The 27199-nt window shown below is 43.6% G+C and overlaps 1 long non-coding RNA gene across 1 annotated transcript; it reads left to right on the top strand.

Moving 5' to 3' along the window:
* The first annotated feature begins 1534 nt into the window (after positions 1-1534).
* On the top strand, positions 1535-26299 carry LOC134760328 (uncharacterized). The gene is made up of 4 exons (XR_010137677.1): positions 1535-1705; positions 19864-20051; positions 24061-24158; positions 25424-26299. It is a non-coding gene; the product is annotated as an uncharacterized LOC134760328 (long non-coding RNA).
* The last annotated feature ends 900 nt before the right edge of the window (positions 26300-27199 follow it).

Raw genomic sequence — 27199 nt, 5'->3', positions numbered from 1 at the left:
CCCCCATGGAACTTACAGACATACAAGCTGTCATAAAATGTGGCAAATGCAAGATGGAGACATGTTCAGAGTATTTATTATGGGACCTCCAACTAGTAGCAATTAACGTAGTCTTGGGGGTTAGGGAGAGCTTCCTAAATAAAGTGATATTCTTATTTATCTATTTATTTATTTATTTTTTGAGACAGAGTCTTGCTGTGTTGTGTAGGCTGGAGTGCAGTAGTCTGATCTCGGCTCACTGCAACCTCTGCCTCCCAGGTTCAAGTGATTCTCCTGCCTGAGCCTCCTGAGTAGCTAGGATTACAGGTGTGAGCCACCATGCCCAGCTAAGTTTTGTATTTTTAGTAGAGATGGGGTTTCACTACGTTGGCCAGGCTGGTCTGGAACTCCTGGCCTCAGTTGATTCACCTGCCATGGCCTCCCACAGTGCTGGGATTACAGGCATGAGCTACCGCACCAGGCCTTGAGGTTCTTTTCTAACGATGAATTGCACATCTCCTGTTAAAATAACACAACTCCTGGGAGACTTACTGATAAGTTGGATTCGTTATTTTCTAACATTTTGAATTTTTGAATGACTTTTTCTTTCCTGAGGAGCAGGTTCTGATGAATACTGGTGAGAAAGGGACATTGTTGGTGTTGGGCAGCTGGGGTCAGTGAGAGGGGTCCCCCTAGAAGAGGGAGGGAGTGGAAGCTTCTGAAGGACACACTTGCTTTGCTTCCCAATTTCCTCTTTCTGCTCCCAGACCCAATGCTGGACAGATCCACCCAGGATCAACTGCCCTGAGAATGGCTCAAGGTCCAGAATGACTATGTTCCTTGCTTTTATATTCTTGGTCAATGTCTTAGTTCCTCGTGGAGAAAACCTGCTGTTTTAAATCTATATGTGCTCATTTTAAAAGTAATTTTTAATACTGTGTTCTGGGTCTATGATTATCATGATTATCCCTTTGAAATCTGAGATTTGGGTATTTTAGAGTTCTGTGTTATGGTAAAAGTTGCTTAAGAAATCATTTGTATGTAATTTCAAGCTGTCCGTGGGTTGGGGATTTAGGCTGCCAGGAGGATTTCTACTTTATGAAGAGAAGGACACCACCATGGAGAATCACCCTGGCTGCATAATCTGTGTGTGATCCTTCTTCCAAGAGAGGATGGAAAAGGCGTTTGCTCCCTTGCACAAAGAGAGTATGTGGGTTGTTATGTGGGATTTACGTTCTTTGTATACTTAGAGGAGATCCAAACAGACTTTTATAGCGCAGGAGGATTTGATAGAAAGTTAGGTAGTGTGTCAGTGTAAGAAAGGGAAAGAAAGCAAGGTAAAGGGATACAGAGGAATGGGGTGTGGTTTTAGGTGGTATAGCCAAGCAGGCAGTTTCTAAGGAGGTGACCTTTAAGCAGAGCCTGTGTGAAATGAGAGCGAGTCACCGCCGAGAGGAGGGGGAGAGGGGAGAGCCAGACAGACGCCGGACGCTGGCCAGTGCTGACTCAGGCCCTTGGCTGGGCAGGCCAGGGGGAGTCATTATTACAGGAAGGCACATTTTGTGTAGCTTTGCCCGAAGAGAGAAGCTGTTTTCTGTCAGAGATGGAACATGTTAGCTGGTTGCCACGATGTCTTCATTTGTCCATCGCTGCCCCTCTGTGAGCAGGCAGCCATCAGGACACAGACAGTGGCATGCTGGACAGGCCAACTCTGACAAGGAGCAAGGTTAGAAGTGGGACCCATCCCACTCAAATGAGGTTGCCATGGTTATTGCCCCTGGGAGGGTCTGTGCCCCTGGGGAGAAAGGTTTCCTAACACAATACAGAGAGACGGAGAGGCCTCAGAGTCTAACTTCACACATTTCAACATTTTGTTCGGAACCAATTCCAGATTCTGGAACAAAGCCTTCCTCCCTTTCTTTTTCCCTCCCTCTATTCACTTCTGCCTCCTTCCTTTCATTCCTCCTCCCTCCTTCTCTTCTCTTCCTCTGTCCTTCCCGTAGAGACACATAATTACATAAACCCCAACCTAATGTTTCCCTGCTTCTCTCCTTCTCTTGAATGGGTGGCTAGCTTTAATCCTTCAGTTCCCGAATGCTGACACCCTGACACTGGGAGGCATGGGGGCCAGCAGCCCATAACCTGCTGTGACTGTGGAGGTACAGGGATGGCGATATTCATTCGTATGCTTACTGACTTGCCATCTAACGCAATGCAGACTAAATCTCCTTTGAACAACCTCTTGTTTTTAGAGGAAACAAACTTTCCAAAGATGTGCTGCATCGAGTCCTGAGTGGAAGCACAGGGGAGCTGCAGGGAGTGCAGCCTTGGCAGTGTCAGGGTTCCCTGCAGCACCTTCTGTCCCTACTGCTGAGCAGCTCTCAGAGGGAGTGCTGCAGAGAGCTGCCCGCTGCCTGCTCAGGAAATCCTTTGCAAACTTCCCCAGTCACAGAGCATTAGAGCGGAGCCCAGTGAGTTACTGCCTGGCCTGCTATTTCTAGCCACTCCTCTCTTAAACAGACATATGTACACAAGAGCATTTCTAGACAGAACTACATTTCCTGTCACCTGTGGCTTCAAACAGCCTTTCATTATTAATCCTTTTAAAGAACATGACCTGCACCTGTTCAGACTTTAGCAGGATTACAAGTAGTTATTGGAAAAGAAGCGTGAAAAAGGTAGGAGCTCAGTTCTGTAGTACAAAAGTCTTGCATGGTGTCTGTCACCACGATATCTGCCACAGTCTCTCAGAATTCATGCTGCCTTGTGGATTACTACACAGCTCCCTGAATCTGGGTTAGGATACCTTTAAGGACACAGTAACATACTCTCGAAGAGTTGAAAATAGGAAGAAGAGGAATAATTGAACAATTGTATATTGCATAGACATATACTTTGTGAAATCCTCAAAGCTTCCTCTGCTGAACAGTTTTTTTTTAGATGGAGTCTTGCTCTGTTGCCCAGGCTGGAGTGCAGCGGCATGATCTTGGCTCACTGCAACCTCCGCCTCCTGGGTTCAAGCGATTCTCCTGCTTCAGTCTCCTGAATAGCTGGAATTACAGGTGCCCGCCACCATGCCCGGCTAATTTTTGTATTTTTAGTAGAAACAGGTTTCACCATGTTGGCTAGGCTTGTCTCGAACTCCTGGCCTCAAGTGATCCACCTGCCTCGGCCTCCCAAGTGTTGGGATTGCAGGCATGAGCCACACGCACCTGGCTTGCTGAACACTTGATGATAACAATCACTATTATTTCCTTAGCAGTATCAATTTCATCATCAGGCAGTAGTACATTTTCAAAAGATCTTAGCTCAATTAAAATAGTTGGGCTCCATTCCATTTTAATAATGTCTCTTTAAGACATTGAGTTTCTTCCAAATAACATAAATCAAGGTGACAAGATTTAGAAATAATAATCAATAAAATATGTCATTTAAAATGATCACAAAGTTTTTAAATTAGAAGCCAAGAGTGTGTTAATTATTCCTTTGAGAACGGCATAGGTTTGTTGCAACTTGTAAATTAGTTTAGAAGCTAAGAATCTTAGCTGCTCCTTGAATTGATTCCAGAATTACTGCAAACTGGGTATGGGGATGGGGCATATGAGAACTACTAAGGTTGGTACAAAATGTATCCATGATCTTAGCATTTGTGCCCTATGAAATGGCACCTGAGAGAACGACTTGAGTACAGGTAATTATAATCCTGGGAAGAAGGAGTTAGGAAGTAGGGAGAGACAGGGATGGAGGAAAAACCAATATAAGTGCATATAATTAAGGCACTTCATAATATGAGGTGTATTAGTTATCAATTGCTGCTGTAACAAATGACCACAAATGTAGTGGCTTACCACAACAAAAAAATTAGTAGCTTACAGTTCTTTAGGTCAGAAGTCCAACGTGGGTCTCACTGAGCTAAACATCTCAGCAAGGCTGTGTTCCACCTGGAGTCTCTAGGAGGGAATCCTTTCTCTTTTCTAGTTTCTAGAGGTTACCTGCATTCCTTAGCTTGCAGCCCATTTCTCCATCTTCAAAGCCAACAGCATCACATCTCTCTGAGCCTTTTTCTGTCATCACACGCTTTCTGATCACAGGTGGGAAAAATTATCTGCTTTGAAGGACTGATGTAATTAGATTGGGCCCACCTGGATAATCCAGGCTCCTCTCCCCAACTCAAGGTCTATAATCTAATCATATCTGCAAAGACCCCTTTACCATAAAAGATAACATAGTCACAGGTTCTGGGGTTAGGATGTGGACATCTTTGGGGGCCTTTAATCTGCCTGCAATGGAGGCAATGGGCAGTCAGCAGTCAGGGGAGTGGTCTCTTCTAATGGGGCTCTCAAGAGTATACAGAATCTCAGAATTGTCTACCTGAAGTAAAGAAGCCAGAGACGTTATCAGCTCCCATCCTCTGCTGGTTGAAGGTTCTTCCTGGAGATAACTTGCCTGCACCTCCAGGCTGTACTTGGCATTGAGCATCCTGGGCCCTGTCAGCACAGAGCAAGAAGAGCTGGCATGAAATTGTTCCCTACAGCTGTGCTGAGAACAGAGATGGGCCGAGAGGATGTGAAATAGGCAGGCTACAGGTATCTGCTACATCTATGACATGGCATCACTTAGGCATGGAGCTTGGATACTGGAGTTCAAACCCAAGGCCTGCCACTCACTGGGAAGCCTTCACAGGTGTTAGATCTTTCTGAAGCCTTGCCTTTTCCCATTTGTTAGGTGGGGAGACTTATATGGACTGCATGGAAAGTTGGGAGTATTAAATGTACTAACATTTGCAAAGCAGCTAGATGTATAAGGAGTGGTCAAAAAATAGCAGTAGGAATTTTTATCTCTAGATCCAAAGAAATATTTATTGGTTGCCAGGCAGTGGGGCTACATCTGTGAACAAGACCAGTAAGGTCCCTGCCTTCACTGAGGGGCTTCTTTTCCAGTGCTGGAAATCAGCAATTGACAAGTAAACAAAGAAATATACAAGGCCTTACAGATTATGGCTGCTGCAATGTAGGACATGAATAGAGTAGGGTGATATGATAGAAGGTGAAGAGACACGGGTATGGCATACGTGGTACAGTCCCCTCCACTCCTGTCCTCCCCTTCCTTTTCTTTTTTTTTTTTTTTTTGAGACAGAGTCTCACTCTGTCACCCAGACTGGAGTGCAGTGGTGCGATTTTGGCTTACTGCAACCTCTGCCTCCCAGGCTCAAGTAGTCCTCCTACCTCAGCCTCCCAAGTAGCTGGGACCACAGACTCATGCCACCACACCCAGCTATTTTTTTTTTTTTTTTGTATTTTTAGCAGAGACATGCTTTTGCCATGTTGCCTAGGCTGTTCTTGAACTCCTTAGCTCAAGTGATTCACCTGCCTTGGCCTCCCAAAATGCTGGGATTACAGCCACTGGACCCAGCTCCCCTTCTATTCTAGGAAGACCTAGTGTGTTCAGGTGGCATCTCGGGATTCCTGGATCATGAGAAGGTGGCTCCTACCCCAATTCTAGGGGTAAATCACAATTGGTCTAAATCAGTGTGATAATCCTATTCCCTTTGGTGAGTGACTGGCTTAAAAGGAGACAGGAAACCCAGTGAGATTCAAGGGGTAACCCCTGGGTGGGTGTAAGTGAGACTTCTGTTCCTGCCTGGTGAGGAGAAATCCTCTTACCTTTTCCCCCATTCTCTCTGCCTTAAACAAAATGAATGAGCCATCTGTCCTGGCAACAGCCTTTTTGAGATCATGAAAGAGCAAGCATGAAGATAAAAGTGGAACAGCGGGAAGCTCTGAAGGGCTGAGTCCCTGATGATGTCATTAAGCAGCTGAACCAGAGCCAGTAACTACCTCTCACAATGGCTCAGTAAGAAAAAGAAAGCTCTATATTTTAAATGCTATGGCTAGACTGGTTTTCTGTCACTTGCAGCTGAACACATTCTTAGCTCATATGGATTGTCCAAAGCCAGTGTTTAACTTGAGACCTGAAGGGTCAGCCATGAAAAGAGCCAAGGCAGAGTATTCAGGCAGAGGGAAGAAGAAGCGACATGATCTTACAAAAGCATTTAGAGTGGGTGAGAAGGAGGAAGGAGCTCAGGAGGCTGGGGGCTGTGTGGAGTGTGGGAGAGAAGTCTATCTAGGTGGTGGTCACCCCCTGCAGGGCCTTGACTTAAGGCCTTGACTTAAGGCCTTGACTTCCTGTCACCCAGGATGGAGTGCAGTAATGTGATCATGGCTCGCTGCAGCCTCAGCCACCCTGGCTCAAGCAATCCTCCTGCCTCAGCCTTCCAAGTACCTGGGACCACAGTTGCATGCCATGACACCTGGCTATACACAGTAGTTTTTAAGTAGGAGAGAAACATACTGAAATAGGAAATTGTAATGCCCACATTCTTTAATGTAGAATTGGAAACCTACAAGGCCTATAATTTTGAGAGGGCTAATAAAATTGAGTTGTTAAAAATTATGTTGAAAATGCTGAGAGAATTCATCACCACCAGGCCTGCCTTGCAAGAGCTCTTGAAGGAAGCACTACATATGGAAAGGAAACTCTGTTACCAGCCACTACAAAAGCATGCTGAAGTACAAAGACCAATGACACTATGAAGCAACTACATCAACAAGTCTGCAAAATAACCCGCTATCATGATGATGACAGAATCAAACTCACACATAACAATATTAGCCTTAAATGTAAACAGGCTAAGTGCCTCAACTAAAAGACAGAATGGCAAGCTAGATAAAGAGTCAAGACCCACTGGTGTGCTGTATTCAAGAGACCCACGTCACATGCAAAGACACATAGGCTCAAAATAAAAGGATGGAGGAAAATTTACCAAGCAAATGGAAAGCAGAAAAAAGCAGGGGTTGCAATACTAGTTTCCGAAAAAAACAAACTTTAAACCAACAAAGATTAAAAAAGACAAAGAAGGGCATTACATAATGGTAAAGTGTTCAATTCAACAAGAAGAGCTAACTATCCTAAATATATATGTACCCAATACAGGAGCACTCAGATTCATAAAACAAGTTCTTAGAGACCTACAAAGAGACTTAGACTCCCACACAATAATAGTGGGAGACTTTAACACCCCACTGTCAATATTGTACTGATCATCGAGATAGAAAATTAACAAAGATATTCACGATTTGAACTCAGCTCTGGATCAAGTGGACCTGATAGATATATATAGAACTCTCCACCCCAAAACAACAGAATATATATTCTTCTTGGTGCCACATGGCACTTACTTTAAAATCAATCAATAATTGGATATAAAACATTCCTCAGCAAATGCAAAAGAACTGAAATCATAGCAAACACACTCTCAGGCCATAGCACAATCAAATTAGAACTCAAGATTAAGAAACTCACTCAAAACCAGACAACTACATAGAAATTGAACAACCTGGTCCTGAATGCCTCGTGGGTAAATAATGAAATTAAGGCAGGAATCAAGAAGTTCTTTGAAACCAATGAGAGCAAGGAGACAATGTACCAGAATCTCTGGGATGCAGCTAAAGCAGTATTAAGAGAGAAAGTAAATGCCCACATCAAAAAGCTAGAAAGATCTCAAATCGACATCCTAACATCACAACTAAAAGAACTAGAGCGCCAAGAGCAAACAAACCCCAAAGCTAGAAGAAGACAAGAAATAACCACGATCAGAGTGGAATTGAAGGAAACAGAAGCATGAAAAAACCCTTAAAAAACTCAACAAATCAAGGAGCTAGTTTTTTGAAAAAAAAAAAAAAAAAAAAATACAATAGACCAGTAGGTAGACTAATAAAGAAGAAAAGAGAAAAGAATCAAATAGACAAAATAAAAAATGATAAAGGGGATATCACCACTGACCCCACAGAAATACAAACCATCAGAAAACACTGTAAACATCTCTATGCGAATAAACTAGAAAATCTAGAAGAAATGGATAAATTCCTGGATACATATACCGTCCCAAGACTGAACCAGGAAGAAGTTGAATCCTTGAATAGACCAATAACAATTTTTGAAATTGAGGCAGTGATAATAGCCTAGCAACCAAAAAATGCTCAGGACCAGATGGATTTACAGCTGAATTCTACCAGAGGTACAAAGAGGAGCTGGTAGCATTTCTTCTGAAACTATCCCAAACAATTGAAAAGGAGGGATTCCTCCCTGACTCATTTTATGAGGCCAGCATCATCCTGATACCAAAACCTAGCAGAGTTGTTGTATCTCTGCCAAAAAGAAAACTTCAGGTCAATATCCCTGATGAACATTGAAGCAAAAATCCTCAAATACTGCCAAACTGAATTCAGCAGCACATCAAAAAGCTTATCCACCATGAACAAGTCAGCTTCAACCCCAGGATGCAAGGCTGGTTCAACATATGCAAATCGATAAGTGTAATTCATCACATAAACAGAACTAAAGAAAAAACCATATGATTATCTCAATAGATGCAGAAAAGGCCTTGAATAAAATTCAACATCCCTTCATGTTAAAAACTCTCAATAAACTACATATTGATGGAACATACCTCAAAATAATAAGCCATTTATGACAAGCCCACAGTCAATATCATACTGAATAGGCAAAAGCTGGAGATATTCCCCTTGAAAACTGCCACAAGACAAGGATGACCTCTCTCATGACTCCTATTCAACATCGTATTTGAAGTTCTGGCCAGGGCAATCAGGCAAGATAAAGAAATAAAGGGTATTCAAATAGGAAGAAAGAAAGTTAAACTGTCTCTGCAGATAACAAGATCCTATATCTCAAAAACCCCATTGTCTCAGCCCAAAAGCTTCTTAAGCTGATAAGCGACTTCAGCAAAGTCTCAGGATGCAAAATCAATGTGCAGAAATCACAAGCATTCCTATATACCAACAACAGACAATCAGAGAGCCAAATCATGAATGAACTCTTATTCACAATTGCTACAAAGAGAATAAAATACTTAGGAATACAGATAACAAGGGAACTGAAGGACCTCTTCAAGAAGAACTACAAACCACTGCTCAAGGAAATCAGAGAGGACACAAACAAATGGAAAAACATTCCATGCTCATGGAAAGGAAGAATCAATATCATGAAAATGGCCATACTGCCCAAAGTAACTTATAGATTCAATGCTATCCCCATTAAACTACCATTGACATTCTTCACAGAATTAGAAAAAAACTACTTTAAAATTCACATGGAACCAAAAAAGAGTCCATATAGCCAAGACAATCCTAAGCAAAAAGAACAAAGCTGGAGGCATGACACTGCCTGACTCCAAACAATACTACAAGCCTCCAGTAACCAAAACAGCCTGGTACCAGTACAAAAACAGACACATAGACCAATGGAACAGAATACAGAGCCCAGAAATAGGACTGCACATCTACAACCATCTGATCTTTGACAAATCTGACAAAAACAAGCAATGGGGAAAGGATCTCCTATTTAATAAATGATGCTAGGAGAACTGGCTAGCCATACGCAGAAAATTGAAACTGGACCCCTTCCTTACACTTTCTACAAAAATTAACCCAAGATGGATTAAAGACTTAAATGCAAAACCTGAAACTATAAAAATCCTAGAAGAAAACCTAGGCAATACCATTCAGGACATCGGCACAGGCAAAGATTTCATGATGAAGATGTCAAAAATAACTGCAACAAAAACAAAAATTGACAAACGGGAGCTATTTAAACTAAAGAGTTTCAGCACAGCAAAAGAAACTATCATCAGAGTGAACAGACAATCTACAGAATGGGAGAAAAATTTTGTAATCTATCCATCTGACAAAGTTCTAATATCCAGAATCTATAAGGAACTTAAACAAATATGCAAGAAAAAAACAAACAACCCCATTAAAAAGTGGGCAAAAAATATGAACAGACTCTTCTCAAAAGAAGACATTTATGCAGCCAACAAACGTGAAAAAAAGCTCATCATCACTGATCATTAGAGAAATGCAAATCAAAACCACAATGAGATACCATCTCACACCAGTCTGAATGGTGATTATTAAAAAGTCAAGAAACCACAGATGCTGGCAAGACTGCCCGATAAATAGGAACACTTTTACACTGTTTGAGGGAATGTAGATTAGTTCAACCATTGTGGAAAACAGTGTGGCGATTCCTCGAAAACCTAAAACCAGAAATACTATTTGACCCAGCAATCCCATTAGTGGGTATATACCCAAAGGAATATAAATCATTCTGTTATAAGGATACATGCATTCATATGTTCATTGCAGCACTATTCACAATAGCAAAGACCTGGAATGAACCCAAATGCACATCAATGATAGACTGGATAAAGCAAATGTGGTACATGTACACCAAGGACTACTATGCAGCCATAAAAAGGAATGAGATAATGTCCTTTACAAGGACACAGATGGAGTTAGAAGCCATTATTCTCAGCAAACTAATGCAGGAACAAAAAAACCAAATACCAAATGTTCTCACTTATAAGTGGGAGCTGAATAATTAGAACACATGGACACAGGGAGGGGAACAACAAACATGGGGGCCTGTTGCAGGTGGGGGTCAATGAAAGGGAGAGCATCAGGATAAATAGCTAATGCATGCTGGGCTTAATAACTAGGTGATGGGTTGATAGCTTCAGCAAACCACCATGGCACATGTTTACCTATGTAACAAACCTGCACATCTTGCACAAGTATCCTGGAACTTAATAAAATAAAATAAAATAAATGATGCTGAAGTCAGAGACTGCAGACCTCTAATAAGCACTTGTTAGCAAAGAACCTTGGGTATATGAGAGACTGTTGACTTCACTGTCATGGGGAGACAGGCTCTGAGCTATACAGCCTTTTACAGCTAATTGTTAAGGAGAAAGGCTGGGAATATTTATAGGACATTTGACTTGGAGACCCTTAGAATATAAATCCTAATCTTGTTGGGGTGAAGGCCTGTTGTGTCAGATTGAGACTTCTTCTGTACTTGTGAATTATAAAAATGTCTTGGCTGATTTATAAGAACTTAAAAAAAAAACACCCAGACTTTAAAAGTGTCATATTATCTCCTGTAGAATAAAAACCATCAATCCAAAAGCAACATACTAATTGATAGGCATAGAAAAAATTGTACTCAGCCCACTCTCTGTACCTCCTACGGGATTTGAATTCTTTTTATTTTTTTCCCAAGAAAGTATCAAGTCCTTGGTTTTTTTCCCTTCAGGCCTGATTGAAATAGATGACTAACACATTCATTGTAATAAGAGTCTCAAACATTTATTTCTCAATAAAAAATTTTCTTGAGAGACATGATCTGATGTGTTTAAAAAAAAATCCCTTTGGCTGCAATGGGAAGAAAGATTTATAGGAGAGGCTAGAGATGATGCAGGGAACCCAGTGAGGCAGCTATCACATGGCCCAGGAGAAAAATTGATGACCTGATTTGGGGAGTGACAGTGAAGACACAAACACGGGTACTGATTTGAGATGCACGCAGGAGGCAGAGCCGAAAGGACTGCCTGGAGGAATCAAAGATGACTCAGAGGGTTTTGTCTTGAGCAACGAGGTAGACAGTGAGACTCTTTAGTGAAATTGGGGTGTTCTGGAGATGAACAACTTTAGGTGAATTAACAGTTTGGATTTGGGCATACTCTGCTCCAGGTACCTAGTTGGTATCCAACTGGAGATACAAAGTAGGCATTTGGATGTGCATGAGTCTGGGGTTCACACAGAACAAAGCCTGTGTCTATAAAAGGGAGCTCAGGTGGTCCCCAAACCACTCCAATATTTACAGAATTAACACCACCCTCATTTACAGGTAAGGAGTAGTTTGATATTAAAAAGAATAATGCTAACCTATTTTTTGGATCTGCTATACTCTATCCTTTTTTGGAAGCCCTACATCTGCAAAATTTGGGTTAGGTGTTCCTATTGTAGAACCTGCCATTCTGTAGTCCCTAAGCGATCCTCCATCAATTACTTAGGTACAAATAATGGAAGCTAGTGCTGACAGTGGCTACCTGGGATCAACGTGGACAGCTAAGTCCTATTAACTGTGTGATTCAGATCATTGGAAGCTAGCTGTATCTTGGGTGACTAAAACTCCTTTGAAAAGCATGCCTTTGAAAGAAGATGTAGGTTCTGGGTGCTATTTTAGTACTTGGATTTTAAAGAGTTACATTGTGTTTTTGTGTCTGAGTACAGAAGTCTTGAAAAGCAAGAGAGGATTAGTAGGATCGCAGCTGAAGCCCTTAAGCTCACTCATGTGTTAGCTACTTTTCGTAAATGTGGTGTTGTAGGAAGAATGGATCCAGGAAATGCTCAATCCTGTGTGTGTCAGGATAGAACAGTGTGGGGCAAACAGGCCGAATAAAGTTATTTTGGTGATTAATTACTATTTTCAACCAAAGTCTTTGGCTTAATTGTCTGCCATAAGTATGCTAATTTGGCCAGCTGTCTCTAGGTAGCTAACTTTACCCCTAATTTAAAAGCTTTCGGCCAGGCGCAGTGGCTCACACCTGTAATCCCAGCACATTAGGAGGCCGAGGCGGGCAGATCACTTGAGACCAGGAGTTCATGACCAGCCTGGCCAACATGGTAAAACCCTGTTTCCACTAAAAATACAAAAATTAGTCAGGTGTGGTAGTATGTGCCTGTAATCTCAGCTACTTGGGAGGCTGAGGCCAGAGAATCACTGGAACCTGGGAGGCAGAGGTTGCGGTGAGCCGAGATCGTGCCACTGCACTCCAGCCTGGGAAACAGAGTGAGGCTCCATCTAAAAAAAAAAAAAAAAAAGAAGCTTTCACCTATGGTGGACAAATGCTTTCTGAAGGAAGTAAGAATGCCAGCCTACCAGAGGGGAAGGATGACCATTTTCGTCTGGTGTTCCCAACTTTTTCTAAACCCCTTTTGACGAATGTGCAAATCATCATCCCCCAGAGAGACTGACTTCTCCTTCTTCATCATCATCATGTTATCAAAACTAAGCAGGAGGCCAAGAGTGGTGGCTCACGCCTGTAATCTCAGCACTTTGGGAGGCCAAGGTGGGAGGATGGCTTGAGTCCATAAATTTGAGACCAGCCTGGACAACATAGCAAGACCCTGTCTCTACAATGAAAAAAAAAATTAGCTGGAGATGGTGACATACACCAGTAGCTCCAGCTACTCAGGAGGCTGAGGTGGGAGGATCGTGTGAGCCTGGGAAGTCAAGGCTGACATGAGCCATGATGGTGCCACTGCACTCCAGCTTGGGTGACAGCCAGACCCTGTCTCAAAAACAAATAAAAAACCAAGCAGGAAATGAATGGCTGCTATCTGCATCTTGGATAGAATTAGTGGGTAAGACTAGCAGTCCCTCTTCTTTCTCATGCTCTTGGAATATACCCCTAAAGGCCTTAATTTGTCTTTGAGAACACCAATACTAGTGATAAACAGGATGTGATGTTTCCATTTGTGGTTCTGCTTTTTTTGGTTCATATTAGTGCAGGGGCAACACTGGGCATGTGTATTAGAATGTGGGTCTGTTTTTTCTGGTATGGCGAGACCAACAGATCAGAAGACAATTGCCATTGAAAAGATACTCTGTGATACTCACATATTCCAAGAGAGGGGCCCACACCATTCCACAGGTGCCAAGTGGGGAAGTACCAGGGCCAGTCAGGCGGCAGAGGGAGTGAGGGGGAAACGTGGGCAAGAGTCTTTATCATGGTTTCTGCAGGAAGGAATGGCGCGAGGCAGGGTAAGCAGGTTTATGATTTGCTAGTTTGAATATTTTCACGGGAGTCTGGGACATAGGGGCTGCCTCTTGCTGTCTGCCAACTGTCCCTAGGGTGATTAGAGTGGGAGCACACGGTCCTGAGTGTGAGAGCTAATAGAAGAGGTGGCACCCGGGGTATGGGCTCTGGGTTGGGTGGCTTGCATTTGAAAGGTGCTCCCAAGCAAGTCATTTACTCTCTCTAGAAATTAGCTGACCCTGAGAAAGGCAGTTCCTCCAGGGTCAGCAAAGGCCCCAGACATCTAGGCATCAGGAACGCATTATTAACATAGGGTAATAGTTCCATAAGGACTGGCCCGGTAACTTGGGGCTTCCTCTCTCTTTTTTCCCCTGCTAAATGCAATAATCATACCCGATTCTCAAAGTAATTGTTGGGATTGAATGAGATGCGTAGGTAAGGGGTTAGCACAGTGCCTGGGACCTACCAAGTGCTGAATAAATGACACAAAGGTCTATTTGTGAGTGGCTGGAGCACGAGCGCTGCTCATGGAAGCTCCGAGAGTTGTTTCATGGCACGGCGTGGAGAAGGGTAGGCATGCTCCTTCAATACCTGGTTCTCCTAGGTGGAAAGCAGTTTTCATCTGTAGCCAGAGATTTCTTTTTTCTTTTTAATTAAACACCCTCAGGGGCACTTTGCACATAGGTGACCATGTCATTCTTAGGGATCCATTGGTTGAACTGACTCAATTTTACCGTGGGAAAACTTTGGACCCAGGAGAATAAATGGTTTTTGTAGTTTTCACCAAATAAATGAGGAGTTGCGCTTTTTCTGAAAATCTTTTCATAGATTAATTAGTGGATCAATTTCTCATTAAGCTTTAGTAGTAAAATACATGATGCTAATGAGGGCGAGGCTTGGAAATCTTTACATTTTACTTCATCTCCCACTTGTGCAATTCCTTTCTTTCCTTCCTGCCATGAATATTTATTATGCCCAAGGCACAGGGAGGAAGCAATTTGCATAAAAGAAATTAATGGAAGGAAAGAGGACAAAGCTCAGGGTGCCTCATATTGTCTTGCCACATCACCAGTATTTGCTTTTATTTTGGGTTTCTGTCCACTTTTATGAGTAAGTAAAAATACCAAGAGAAAGAAATGTACAGAGGGCATCTAGCTGAAGTCTGAGGCCAGAGAATGACTGCCCTGAAAAGTAATTAGTTTCCTCCGTTTTAAATTTCCCTTCCTCTGACCTGAGGGCTTTATTCAGCTTGTAATTATTCTGCAATTATTCTGCAGTGTCTTCCCACCAACGGGTGTTAGCTCTTGGATTTGTGTAATAATTGACAGCACAACAGTATCATTAGGACTTGAAATATCCACCCATTTGCTAACCCAGCTCCTCTTGGTCTGAGGTCACAAACAGGTCAGGTTCAGATGCAGAGAGATGCTCTGTAAAAGAGGCCATGATCTTTCCCAACCTGGTCCCCAGTACTTCCCTTTCATGTACCCTCCAGCCAACTGAAACACTTGGATTTTTCAGCTTTCTCCCACCTCCACCATACAATTCCAACACATGTGGGTAACATGTGCTACGAAGTCAGAGGACCTGCATCGGAACTGTGGCAAATTGCTTAAGCTTTTGGAGGCTGAGCTTCTTCGGCTATAAGACGGGTGAATGGTACCCACAGTCAGATGTGTTTCTGAAAGAAATGACATCAGCGTGCCTATCCCTGTCTCTGGCCAAGCCTCCTACTGGCCTATGGAGGCTTCCCTCGGTAAGCACAAAAGACGTTGCAGGCAAATGCACCCTCTTCTGTACGAGGCAGAGCTTTGACTCAAATCCCTAGAAGACTTCTACCATGGAAATGGGAGCTGGGCCCTGTGTGAGTGTCAAGGAGTCTTCTGCTTTTTTTTTATCTTAGGGCTAGAGTTGGGCCAGGCAATTTGGTTTTTCGTCAGGTTAGAAAACCTGCCCAAGATGATAGCATCCATGTGTAACAGGGCCCAGGCCCTAAGCCCACGTCTGCTGATCCCAAAGCCTAGCTCCTTCCTCTCCCTCTCCATTTTATACTGATGGGCATGGAATCCAAAGGGACCACTTTGGTGCCTGTCAGATTAGTGAGAACTCAAAAACAAAACAAAACAAAACAAAGACAAATGGCAACAAGGAAACCCAAAACAACAGCAAAACAGAACAGCTGCAGCTGACCCTGGAGAAGATGCCCTGGGGGCTTCCTGGCTTTCCTGCCCTTTGTGGTAGAGCATGGCAGATGGGCCACCCTGACTTGGTTTGATCCTCAGTTATTGCAGCACCCACGCAACTCTGCTCCTCAGTCCCTCACCAAAGACTCCCCTCCTGTGGCAGAAACCAGCCACAGTGGGATGAGACAGGGTGGGGTCCAGCGTGCACCATTCCATGCTGCAGGAGTCCCTGGTGAAACAAAGAGAGAGCCAGTGGGGTGTGGCTTAGTGGTGTTGGACCCATGGGGTGTGGCTTAATGGTGCTGACCCAGTAGGCGTGCCTTAGTGGTGCTGCACCAGTAGGGTGTGGCTTAATGACACTAGCAGGAGCCTCATGATTATGCACGTAGAGTGGCAGGGTCAGCGATGAGAGATCCGGCAAGTTGGCTAGCCCAGCCTCCTTCCCAACAGTCTCTGCCCACACCCAACATTGACAGCACCAGCTCTCAGGAGAATGCCCTGGTGGCAGCACCCACAAGCTCTGTGGTCACAGGCTTTCCCTGCCCCATAAGTGAAAGCAGAAGTTTTTAATGTGTGACAGTTTCTAGCAACTGGGCAAGTACTTGTGAATAATGCCTGCAGCAGGCAGCAAGTCATGGTCGGATCAGAGGAGGGCTCGGGGCCAGCTTCCCCTTCCCTGAACCATGGTAAGGGTTAGCCTTGGTGAGGGTCAAAGGCGAGAAGAGCCACGACGGGGATGGTGTGAATGGCGATGCATTAGACAGGCCCTGGGAGGGGTTATTATCCCAGTGGCTTCAACCACATCCTGTACTAGGCAACCAGCCGCGAAGATGACTGGCAAGGTCAAAAGCAGCTGATTTATTCGGAGGCCCTGGATGGCATCCCTCCTCTGAGGCAAGAGACAATTTAGTGCTTCTCTGCCTTCTGCGGTTTAAATGTAACTGCGAAGGACACATTTGGGACACAAGAGTATTTGAGAATACTCTTTCTCCCTGGTCACACGTCTCATTTGCTATTCTACCCGGCAACCCCTTCCATTCTCCCAGTACTCTTATCTGGAACACCTGCTCTTTGTTGCCAGTTGGGAATGCCGTGTGTGTGTGTGTGTGTGTGTGTGTGTGTGTGTGTGTGTACAATCTGCTTAATTCTGATACTGTTTCCTTCCCTCCTTCCTGGAGGGGCTCTGCTAGTGCAATGAGCGGCACACACCGCAGTCAGGCTGAAGCACCCACCACCCCACAGGGACACGCATGCTGCTTAGCTTAGCAAGGCTCCTCACTGTGATGCTCGGTGTGGTCCTCTGAGTCCGGGGGATCTATGTGTCCAGACAGCCTTCCCCATCTACCTAAAATGATAAGGAGTCCTTTAACTCAGAACTTTGTAGAAATTCCAAAGATTTTGTTGAAAAGGACACTTAAAAATGAAAGCTATATACATTTACCATAAAGATATGTGTATAAAACAAAATCCAGAAGTTTCAGTGGTCATCTTTTTTTTTTTTTTTTGAGATGGCGTCTCAGTCCTGTCATGCAGGCTGGAGCAGTGGTGCAATCTCGGCTCACTGCAGCCTCCACCTCCTGGGTTCAAGCAATTCTCCTTCCTCAGCCTCCTGAGTAGCTGGGATTACAGGCGTGCACCACCACGCCCTGCTAATTTTTGTATTTTTAGTAGAGATGGGGTTTCACCATGTTGGCCAGGCTGGTCTCAAACTCCTGACCTCAGGTGATCCACCCACCTCGGCCACCCAAAGTGCTAGGATTACAGGCATGAGCCACGAAGTCTGGCCTTTTTTGAGACAGAGTTTCAAAGACCTCAAGCGATCTCCCAGCCTCGGCCTCCCAAAGTGCTGGGATTACAGGAGTGAGCCACTGCGCCTGGCCTGGTCAGCTCTTATACACTTCCAGGTGTTTCTCACCAGGGAACTGGAAAGGACTCTCCCCTGGACACAGCTAAGATGAGGGCTTCCCAATCCTGGCTCTTCATTAGAATCACCTGGGCTGCTTTAAAGATCATGAATACCGGTCCCACCTGAGATCAACTCTGTGGGGCAGGGATACACACACCTGTATTTTAAATGATTCTCAGATGCTTCTGCTGCAAGGGCAGGTGAGAGCCCTTGGATGAGATGAGCCAACCAGGCTGTGAAATGAAGACAGTAAGTAACTCAGCTTTTGGCACCTGGAAAATGGAAATAGAAGAAAAAAAATGAAATAGAATCCATAAGCTTTATTTGCTATCCGTCAGCCCACCTGTTAATTATGTGAATCAGTGCCACTCAAAACCTATCTAAAACTATAACCCATGATATGTCCTCAGTTTCCTTCAGTAGCCACTGTCTGTGTACCTGGCCACTGGCCCTCACACTGCCCATTGACATTTTGCCCACTCTTCTCAAGCCTTCTCCCCCAGACAACCTTATCTCCTAATTCACTAGGAAAATAGAGGCCCCCAAATTCCCCACCTGTACACAATGCTATCTCTCTCTACCTACAGTCACCTCCTCTCCTCTAGGCTCAGGGGAAGAGGGGCTCCCTCACCTTTCTTCAAGGTCACTCCCTCCAAGAGTCCTCCAAGTCCATTTCCTGCCCCTCACCTCTTAAGTAACTAGGCTACTTTCCCTCCGCTCTTCCTTTTTAGCCTCTCCCTATAAACTATGTCTTTCCCAGCATACAAAACATTCTATTCTGCTTTCTTAAATCAAAACAAAACATAGCAATCCATCACAATCACAGGTCCTCCAAGTTCTCCTTTTCGTTACAACTAAGCTTCTTGGAAGAGTAATCGACATGATCTGCTAACACCTTCTTACTTCCCATTCACTGTCTTCAGTCTATTGTAATCTGACTTCTGGCCCCATTGTAGCAGGACAAGCTGCAGACAAAACCTCTCAGACACCAAGTTATAGAAGGAAGGGCTTTATTCAGCTGGGAGCATCGGCAAGCTACTGCCTTAAAATCCAAGCTCTCTGAGTGCACAATTTCTGTCCCTTTTAAGGGCTCACAACTCTAAGGATTTCACATGAAAGGGTCGTGATTGATTTGAGCAAGCAAGGGGTACGTGACAGGGGCTGCATGCACCGGTGGTCAGAGAGAAACAGAACAGGGCAGGGAGTTTCACAATGTTCTTCTATATAGTGTCTGGAATCTATGAATAACGTCGGTTTCTAAGTTATGAGTTGATTTTTAACTACTGGGTTTAGGCCAGGCAGTCCCAGGCCTGGTTTCAGACCTGGCGCCAGGCTACCTGTCTTTGGTTTTACTTCCTTGTTGTTTTCTTAAAACAGGTGATGAGTATAAAACAATGTAAAACAATATGAGAGGGTCTCTCTCTTCTCTCACCATCACTCCACTAAAATTGCCCTTATCAAAGATACCAACTGGCTCTTTCTTGCTAAGTCCAGGGCGCCACAGTAGATAGCAGGGGTCAGCACGTTCCTGCAAGGACCTGGCTCCTGCACAGCCCTGCCCTGCAGCATCATCTCCTTACAAGCACTTGCCCCCTTGCGTTTCCCGCTCATACTACCAGAGGTTCTCTCCAGTTCCCCTAAGCCACGCCCTCTTTCCTCTCTGTGCCTTTGCTTGTGCTCTTCCCTCTGCCTATAATGCTCCTTTCCACATTCTTCATTCCTGAATTACACACGTCTTGGCTCAGGTACTTCCCTGTTCTCTTTGGAAGTAAAGAGTTATTTCTAAGATGGGAGAGGAAAAAAAATGGCTTCCACCACTAGGCAGCACCATGGCCTCCCTGACACTTCCTGCGCAACACCAATATATGTCTCTCGGCTGTAGCAGCTCAGGAGGTTCGTGCTGCTTGGCATTCTACCAGAAAGGCTATGTTGTTGGCTCCTCACTTAAGGGCAGATTCTCTATTAGATCTGGATGCTAGTAATAGGATCATTTTCTAGGGACTCCTACGTGAAATGTGAAGTTCTATTTAATGCAAGTCCTTGTTCCTGTACTACCATATTTCTCACATTTGCCTGATTATGAAAATCACCTGGTGTTTTTACTGAAAATGCAGATCTCCATGCCACTGCACTCCAGTCTGAGAAACAGAGCACGACTCTATCTCAAAGAAAATAAAAAACAAAAAAGAAAAGAAAATGCACTTCTCTGGGCCCCACCCGTACCTGGGGACTCAAAATCACCAGGGCAAGGTCTCATCCTTATGCGTCACATGTGTTTTGAGATCTCATTATCTCCTGGGAGGTAGGTCTGTGAGTTATGGCTGGCAAAGCCAATTACTTGCCAATTACCTCTTGAAAGAGCAACACTGTGCTTGCTGAACTGGAGAAACTGGGGCAGTTGAGCAACATCTGAGATCAAGGCAAAACAAAATGCTTGGTAAACTTCCCCTCATGCATGAGTTCTTGGCTGGTACTCCTTATTTTTTCCAGGGTGGGATTTCTTCAAATGAAATATTAGCTTTTTGCACAAGGTACACAGGGGAAGGGAGAGTCGAGTTTTGTGGGTCCTGGTAGCACTCTTCTATCTCACAGTGCTGTCATGGAATCCCAACACTGTGGCTCAAATTTCAGGGCATCTGGTTGAGTGGGGTCATTAGCCCTCATAGAGAGGTTGAGCATAGGGCTCCATCTCCAGGTCACTGAAAGTTTATGATGTGGACTTGGATATCCCCCTCATTGCTTCATTTGCTCAGGGATCCTAGTGACATCTTGATGAAAAGGCAGGATTTTAAGTATGTATTTTCTCTTGTCCCTACCAAGTGAAACCATATGGCCCTCAGCCACCAGGGATAGAATATGTGTTGGAAGATAAAGCAGGATTCACTTATCCAAGTTGGGGTCAAGAAACGGAAGCTGAGGTAAAGAAGGGAGATGGTAGCCTCTGTTTTTAGGGACATCTGCACACAATGAACTATTATTAAAGCACCAGACTTATCCTGGTCAGTGCTTCTCTCAGAGGGACACAGGCCACCAGGCTTCCTGTTTCTTACACCTAACCTGACTTGAGGGAACTCTTTTTTTTTTTTTTTTAAGAGAGTTTTGCCCTGTTGCTTAGGCTAGAGTACAAGTGGCACAACTGTGGCTCACTACAGCCTCGAACTCCTGGGCTCGAGGGATCCTTCTGCCTCAGCCTCCCAAGTAGCTGAGATTACAGGTGGGAGCCACCGCACCTGGTCTTGGGGCACATTTTATTTCCAACTTAAAATAACATTATATGTATATGTCACATATTAATAATATATAATACACATAGCAAACAATGCTATATGAACACCCTTATGGTTGCGTTGTTGCTCTTTTTTTTTTTTTTTAAGACAGAGTCTCACTCTGTCACCCAGGCTGGAGTGCACTGGCACGATGTTGGCTCACTGCAACCTCCGCCTCCAGGGTTCAAACAATTCTCCCTACTTCAGCCTCCAGAGTAACTGGGATTACAGTTGTGCACCACCACGCTTGGCTAATTTTTGTATTTTTAGTAGAGACGGGGTTTAGCCATGTTGGCCAGGCTGGTCTTGAACTCCTGACCTCAGGTGATCTTCCTGCCTCAGCTTCCCAAAGTGCTGGGATTACAGGCGTGAGCCACCATGCCCAGCCCATATCTTTCTTAATTAACTAGGACAAATTCCTAGAAGTAGAATGCACATTTTATTTTTTTCCTTTGACTTTTTCCTTCAACTTTTAATTTAAATTCCAGGGACCATGTGCAGGATAGAACGCACATTTTAAAATTTCAATATCTATTCCCAAATTGCCACTTTCCTGCCCCAAAGTGATACCAATATACAATCCTATTGCTTACTTATAGATTAAACAACCTTTGTCAATTTTATAGACAAACAACATATTTCATATTTTACATTTATTTGATTTCTAATTAGATTGAAGATAGGCCTCATATGCTTAGGGGAAATTTGTATTTCTTCTTTTTAAATTATCCTGTCCTTTACCATTTTATTATTGGGGCGTTTATATATTTTTAGAATTAATCTGCAAGAGCTCTTAATCTGTAAGATTATGCTTTCTCTGTTATATGTTGAAATATTTTTCCAGTGCTCTATTTGAATTTCATTGCATTTCTTGCCATCTAGAAATTTAATATTCTTATGTGATCATATTTACTAATTTTTTCCTTATAATTTCCTTATTTGGTGCCATGTTTAGAAAACCATTCCTCAACCTAAAGTATATAAATAATTTTCCTAATGTTTTCTTCCAGCACTTGATGGTTGATTTCACTTGCGTCTTCAATTCATCTGGAATTAATTTGGGTAGAAGATGCAGGATGAGGAGCCATCTTTAATGTTTTAAATGGTTAGCCAGTTACTCAACTTCAAGGGGACATATTATTACCTTGGATCAAAAAAAGTAAAACGAGATAATTTTAGTCTGCCTCCTCCAAGATAAAAAAAGCCAAAGAGGAGTATGGGCTGCAAAATCAAGAAACGGAAGAGGCTAATTCCAAAAAATGGAAGCTGAAGTTGCCAGAAGTGAATGGCTGTGCATTAGGCCTCCCGCTCCTCTTTCTCTGTCACGGTTAGAAAGAGGTATGGCAGCCTGCACTTGGCCACAAACCTTTACCAGGCAGTGAAGATACAGGCATTAGGAGACTTGATTCCTTTACTTACTTTGACACACAGGTAGCATGATGCTACCTTAGAATTTAGATGATAATTCCTCTTCCCTTTTCTTCTCATGCATTGATTGAAAATATATGTTAAATTTATTTACAAACTGTGAAGTGCTATTCAAATATGAAATATCATTAGTACCAATGAATATTTTTATTCAGAAGATATTCTCCATGGGTAATCCAGTCAAAATTCACATCACAACATGAGTATTAAATAATCAGTCAAAACGCATCCTCATGGAGCAAAGGATTTCTTGATATTGGTTGACACAATGGGCATAGTAGTCAATATTCCTTGTTTTTGTGGAAAGCAAGAACTAGTCATATTACAAGTATAATATTGTCAAAACCTAGGACAAGATTTCCTTCCACTCTTTGGAGGGTGTCTAAGCTTGGGTTCCCTTGGAGCAGACTCTGAGCAGGGATTTGAGTGCAGGGAATTTATGTGGGAGGGGAAGGAAAGACCAATAATAGGAGGAGGGGATGAGGGAGGGAGACAGGGAAGGTAAGGCAGTGGAGGAAGAAATGTTCCCAAGCCAGATCCTGCTGTGGGTGACTGGCGTGTAATCCTGCTGGAGAAACTCTGGGATATGGGGGAAAATGCAGGTTCCAAGGGGTGTGGGAGCTAGCCCCAGACTCCTGAGAGCCATCGCTGGTGAATTGCACTTATGACATTAATCCTCTGCACAGCTGATCTGCTGCACAGGTAAACAACGCTGGCTTCAGCAGCCAAAGAAATGCTGGGGCTGGCACTTGGAAGGCACGGTGGCAGGCCCTCAAGTGGTCAGGGTGAAGTGGGTGCTGGCAGCATCTTCTACAGAGGTTTCTCCTTCCCCTCCCCCACCACTTAGAGCCAAGGTCTTGCTCTGTCACCCAGGCTGGAGTACAGTGGTACAAACACAGCTCACTGCAGCCTCAAACTCCTGGGTTCAAGCAATCCTCCCACCTCAGCCTCCTGAGTAGCTAGGACTACAGGCATGCACAACCACACCTGGCTAATTTGTTTTCTCTTATAGAGACAGGGTCTTGCTATGTTGCCTAGGCTGGTCTGAAACTCCTAACCTCAGGAGATCCTCCTACCTTGACTTTCCAGAATGCTGGGATTACAGGCATGAGCCACCACACCCAGTCCCAGAGGTTTCTCCTTAATTTGAAATACATCTTACTTATGTACACAGCAATGCTATAAAACAGGGGAACATTTACTTTCTCCATTGTTTCCTCAGAATGGCAAATCAGGAAAAGCGATAAACATACGCCACATGTAGAATAGGAAACTTCTTTATTAGGTCTTTGGCTTTTTGATATTTGAATATCCAAATATTTAAATCCCCAAACATGCCTAGGAATAACTAAAGCCACAAGGAAATATTCAACTTTTGATACTTCCACTCCATGTTTTTACAGTGTTGTTTACAGTAGTTATATACGTATATATATTTTATATCAAATACATATAGTAGTACTTATAGTAGCAATATTACTACTATAAACACTAAAAACAGAGTGAAAATATCAAAAGTTGAATATAGTTTATAGTAATATATATTATGATATATATTCACATTTATAGTAATATATCATATATATATTTGATAGAGTTTCTTGCACTGTTGCCCAGGCTGGCGTGCAGTGGTGTGATCATAGCTCACTGCAGTCTTGAACTCATGGACTCAAGAGATCCTTTCACCTCAGCTTCCCGAGCAGCTGGGACTACAGGTGGGTGCCACCATTTCCAGCTAATTAGTTTATTTTGGTAGAGATGGAGTCTTGCTGTGTGGCCTAGGCTGGTCTTGAACTCCTGGCCTCAAGGAATCCTCTCACCTCAGCCTTCTAGAGTACTGGGATTACAGGTGTGAGCCAGCGTGATCAGCCAATAGTAATAATATTAACAATGATATTCTCATAACATTTTCACATCTGCCATTTCATTTAACTCTCAAAGACGCCTTATGAAGCAAGGGAGGTAATTTCTGTCCCTCAGACTTCTAGGAAATTTTAAATGCCCTGACAGAAAGCTTACATGCTTAAACCGCTGCTGAAATTACAGGCCCAAGGGAATAAGGGGTGGCTCAGATTCAAGAGACTTCCAAGAGCAATAGCTCTTCTCCAAAGTGGGGCGGGGGGTGGTGGGGCTTTCCTCTCATTGTGGGAAAGTGGGAAGAGATAGTTTATAGGGAATTAAGGAATAGGAGAAAAGCCCCCCTGGGAGCTGGGCTAGGCAGAAGCTGTCCCAGTAGCAGCTGGTCTTTGGCCCAGGAAGTGCCCCTGATGTCCTAGGATGCATTTCATCCTCCGGCAAAACCCCTCCTCCCCCACTAAGGACACTGCACTTCTGGGGAAAACACGGATGTTTGGGATTTTCTTCTCCCTTGACAGCACTGCAGTTGAATACTAGCTATGCTCAATCACCTGCTTTCCAGAATATAACCTTTATGTCTAAGGAAGCATCTTTCCTGCAGGAATAGTAAATACCTTCCGAGATTTGCCTTTCGAATGGACACCATGCCAAGCTGCAGCTCCTCTACACAGCTCCATGCTAACTGTTTAGAAATGCATGTTCCCTGAATGTGAAACGATTAAAGTTAGTGGTTAATATGCAAAAACCTTTTGAGCAAGTGATGATTTAATCAGTAAGTGTGTGCCGCTGTGTGACCTGTGTGCATTCACAAGACTCAAGTGCTGCGGAAAGTTCCGGCCCTCTGCCCTCTGAAACTCCCAATTCTCATTTTATCAAGGGCTCAATGTAGAGTAAAATAAACCACACATTCAAAATGTATGGGGAAAGAAACCTTCTGGAAATGGAAAGCTATACTTTATATACTGGGGTCATACAAGTCTTTACGAGCGAGGCAGAAAAGACATTTCCAGTCAATAGCATTCACCATCTCAGGCCCTTGTCCCTCTACTTGGAGAATTATGTTCCTTGCCCTGAGGATGATTAACAAGGATATCCCGATTTCATCTCTGCTTTCTATTCCCAGCCACGCAGACATTGTGCTGGAATTTCTATGCTGAAGAATTAAGCTATATTGTTTGGCAAAAGAAGAAACTGAAAACAAGAAATCCATCCCTTTCTACCACTGCTATTATATCATCCACGTTTTAAAAAAAAATTTGTATGTAGTTATATACAACAAGAAGTTTCTGCTTCGGATTTCTCTGTTAGGCAGGGTGGTGGGAGGGATGGGGTCTCGAGTTTTTCCCAAGTGAAATCCTGGAAATCCTGCCTGAGAGAATCCTTATGAAAGTTTCACTCACAATGAAAGCAAACTTCCAAGGTGGAAGAGGGTGAAGCCGGCTGGCTGGACCGATCACTGAGGCCCAGCGCTGCAAAGAGAGCTCAGCACATGATTCCAACCCTTTCTGGGAGCACGGCCCAGGCTTGGCACCGGTTTGGTGTTCTTGAGTGTGACGCATTCTGCAAACCTGGCTGCGTCCATGGCCCAGCTCCAGTTCTGCAGGGCTCATCATCAGGCTGCCCCCTCTCCTAAGGTGTTTTGCAGAATCACCCATCAGAGCTAAACACCCACCAGCTGACCACCCGTTCCAGGTGATGGGATTTTGGCTCAGATCAGCCTGGATCATGGTGGACCTCTACAAGCTGGCTTGCATAAATGTAAACGTCTGCTGCCCATCTTGAAGACCATCGGCAAGCTTTGGTGGGTTCATATTCAGTGGCATTAGGGATTAAAGCAAACTTAAAATGATTCTGAGTATAAACAGATACAGATATAAACTTTTGGGGGAACAATTTGGTAATAGCTAATAACAATCGTTAAAATGTTTATATCCTTTGACCTGATAGTGTTAGTTCTAAGAATTTACCTTAAGAAAATAAATACATTTATATCCCATGATAGCTTCATTTTAGTGTTGCTTGTAATTGCAAAGAGAAAAAAAAGAAAAGAGAAAAAACCCCACTTACTGAATAATTGGAGGGTGGTTAAATACATTACGGTAAATTCATCTGATGGAATAAAACGCTCTACAGTTAAAGACCTAGGAAACACAATAGACTTTGTAAAACCATATAAAAACAATATATATGGTATCATCATGATTTTTGTAAAAAAAACATGTGAATTAAAAGACTAATGAACATATAACTACATACAAACAGATTTTGGAGTGGTGAGATTCTAGGTGACTTTAAATGCCTCTCTGCATATTCCAATTTTTCCATAACAAACACACATACCACTTATATTCAATAAAAAAAGGTTATTTAAAATTTTTTTCTACCCATATGCTGACTATAAGTCCTCATTCCAAAGGAAGAATGAGACCTTTTGGCGGCTACCACTGATCTGCCCAAGTTGGAATTAGTAAAAAGAGAACTGGGGAACTGGAAGAGAAGAGTTAGAGTGGCTGGCAGAGGCTGAGGGGTGAGGGGTTTTCAGTGCAGCAGTTTTGGGGGTCGGGGAGAGTAGAGAAAGGAGCTGAGTTCAAATTCTTTGTGGGGAAGTGGGACCACATCCCGCCTGGGAGAAGGGAAGGTCAGTGAGTTCTGTCCAGGGCTGCTGTCCTCTAGTACAGGAGGGATATTATGAGCGTGGCAAAAACTCAATAACCGTACGTATTAAGGAGTGAGGTCAGCTAGCACCTGGAGGGATGCTGAAGAAGGCAGGCCCGTGCAGACCCACGATTGCTTTACAGTTACTTGGTGCCCCTGAAGTGCCTGCTGCCCAGGGAGATGCACTGTTTCCAGTCCCCAGTCCACTGAACGAAGATGGAACAATGGTAGACCCATCGTGAAC

Source organism: Pongo abelii, chromosome 17 (genome assembly GCF_028885655.2).
Source record: "Pongo abelii isolate AG06213 chromosome 17, NHGRI_mPonAbe1-v2.0_pri, whole genome shotgun sequence".
In the NCBI taxonomy this organism is placed as follows: Eukaryota; Metazoa; Chordata; class Mammalia; order Primates; family Hominidae; genus Pongo; species Pongo abelii.
This window is presented reverse-complemented; position numbering and strand designations above follow the sequence as displayed.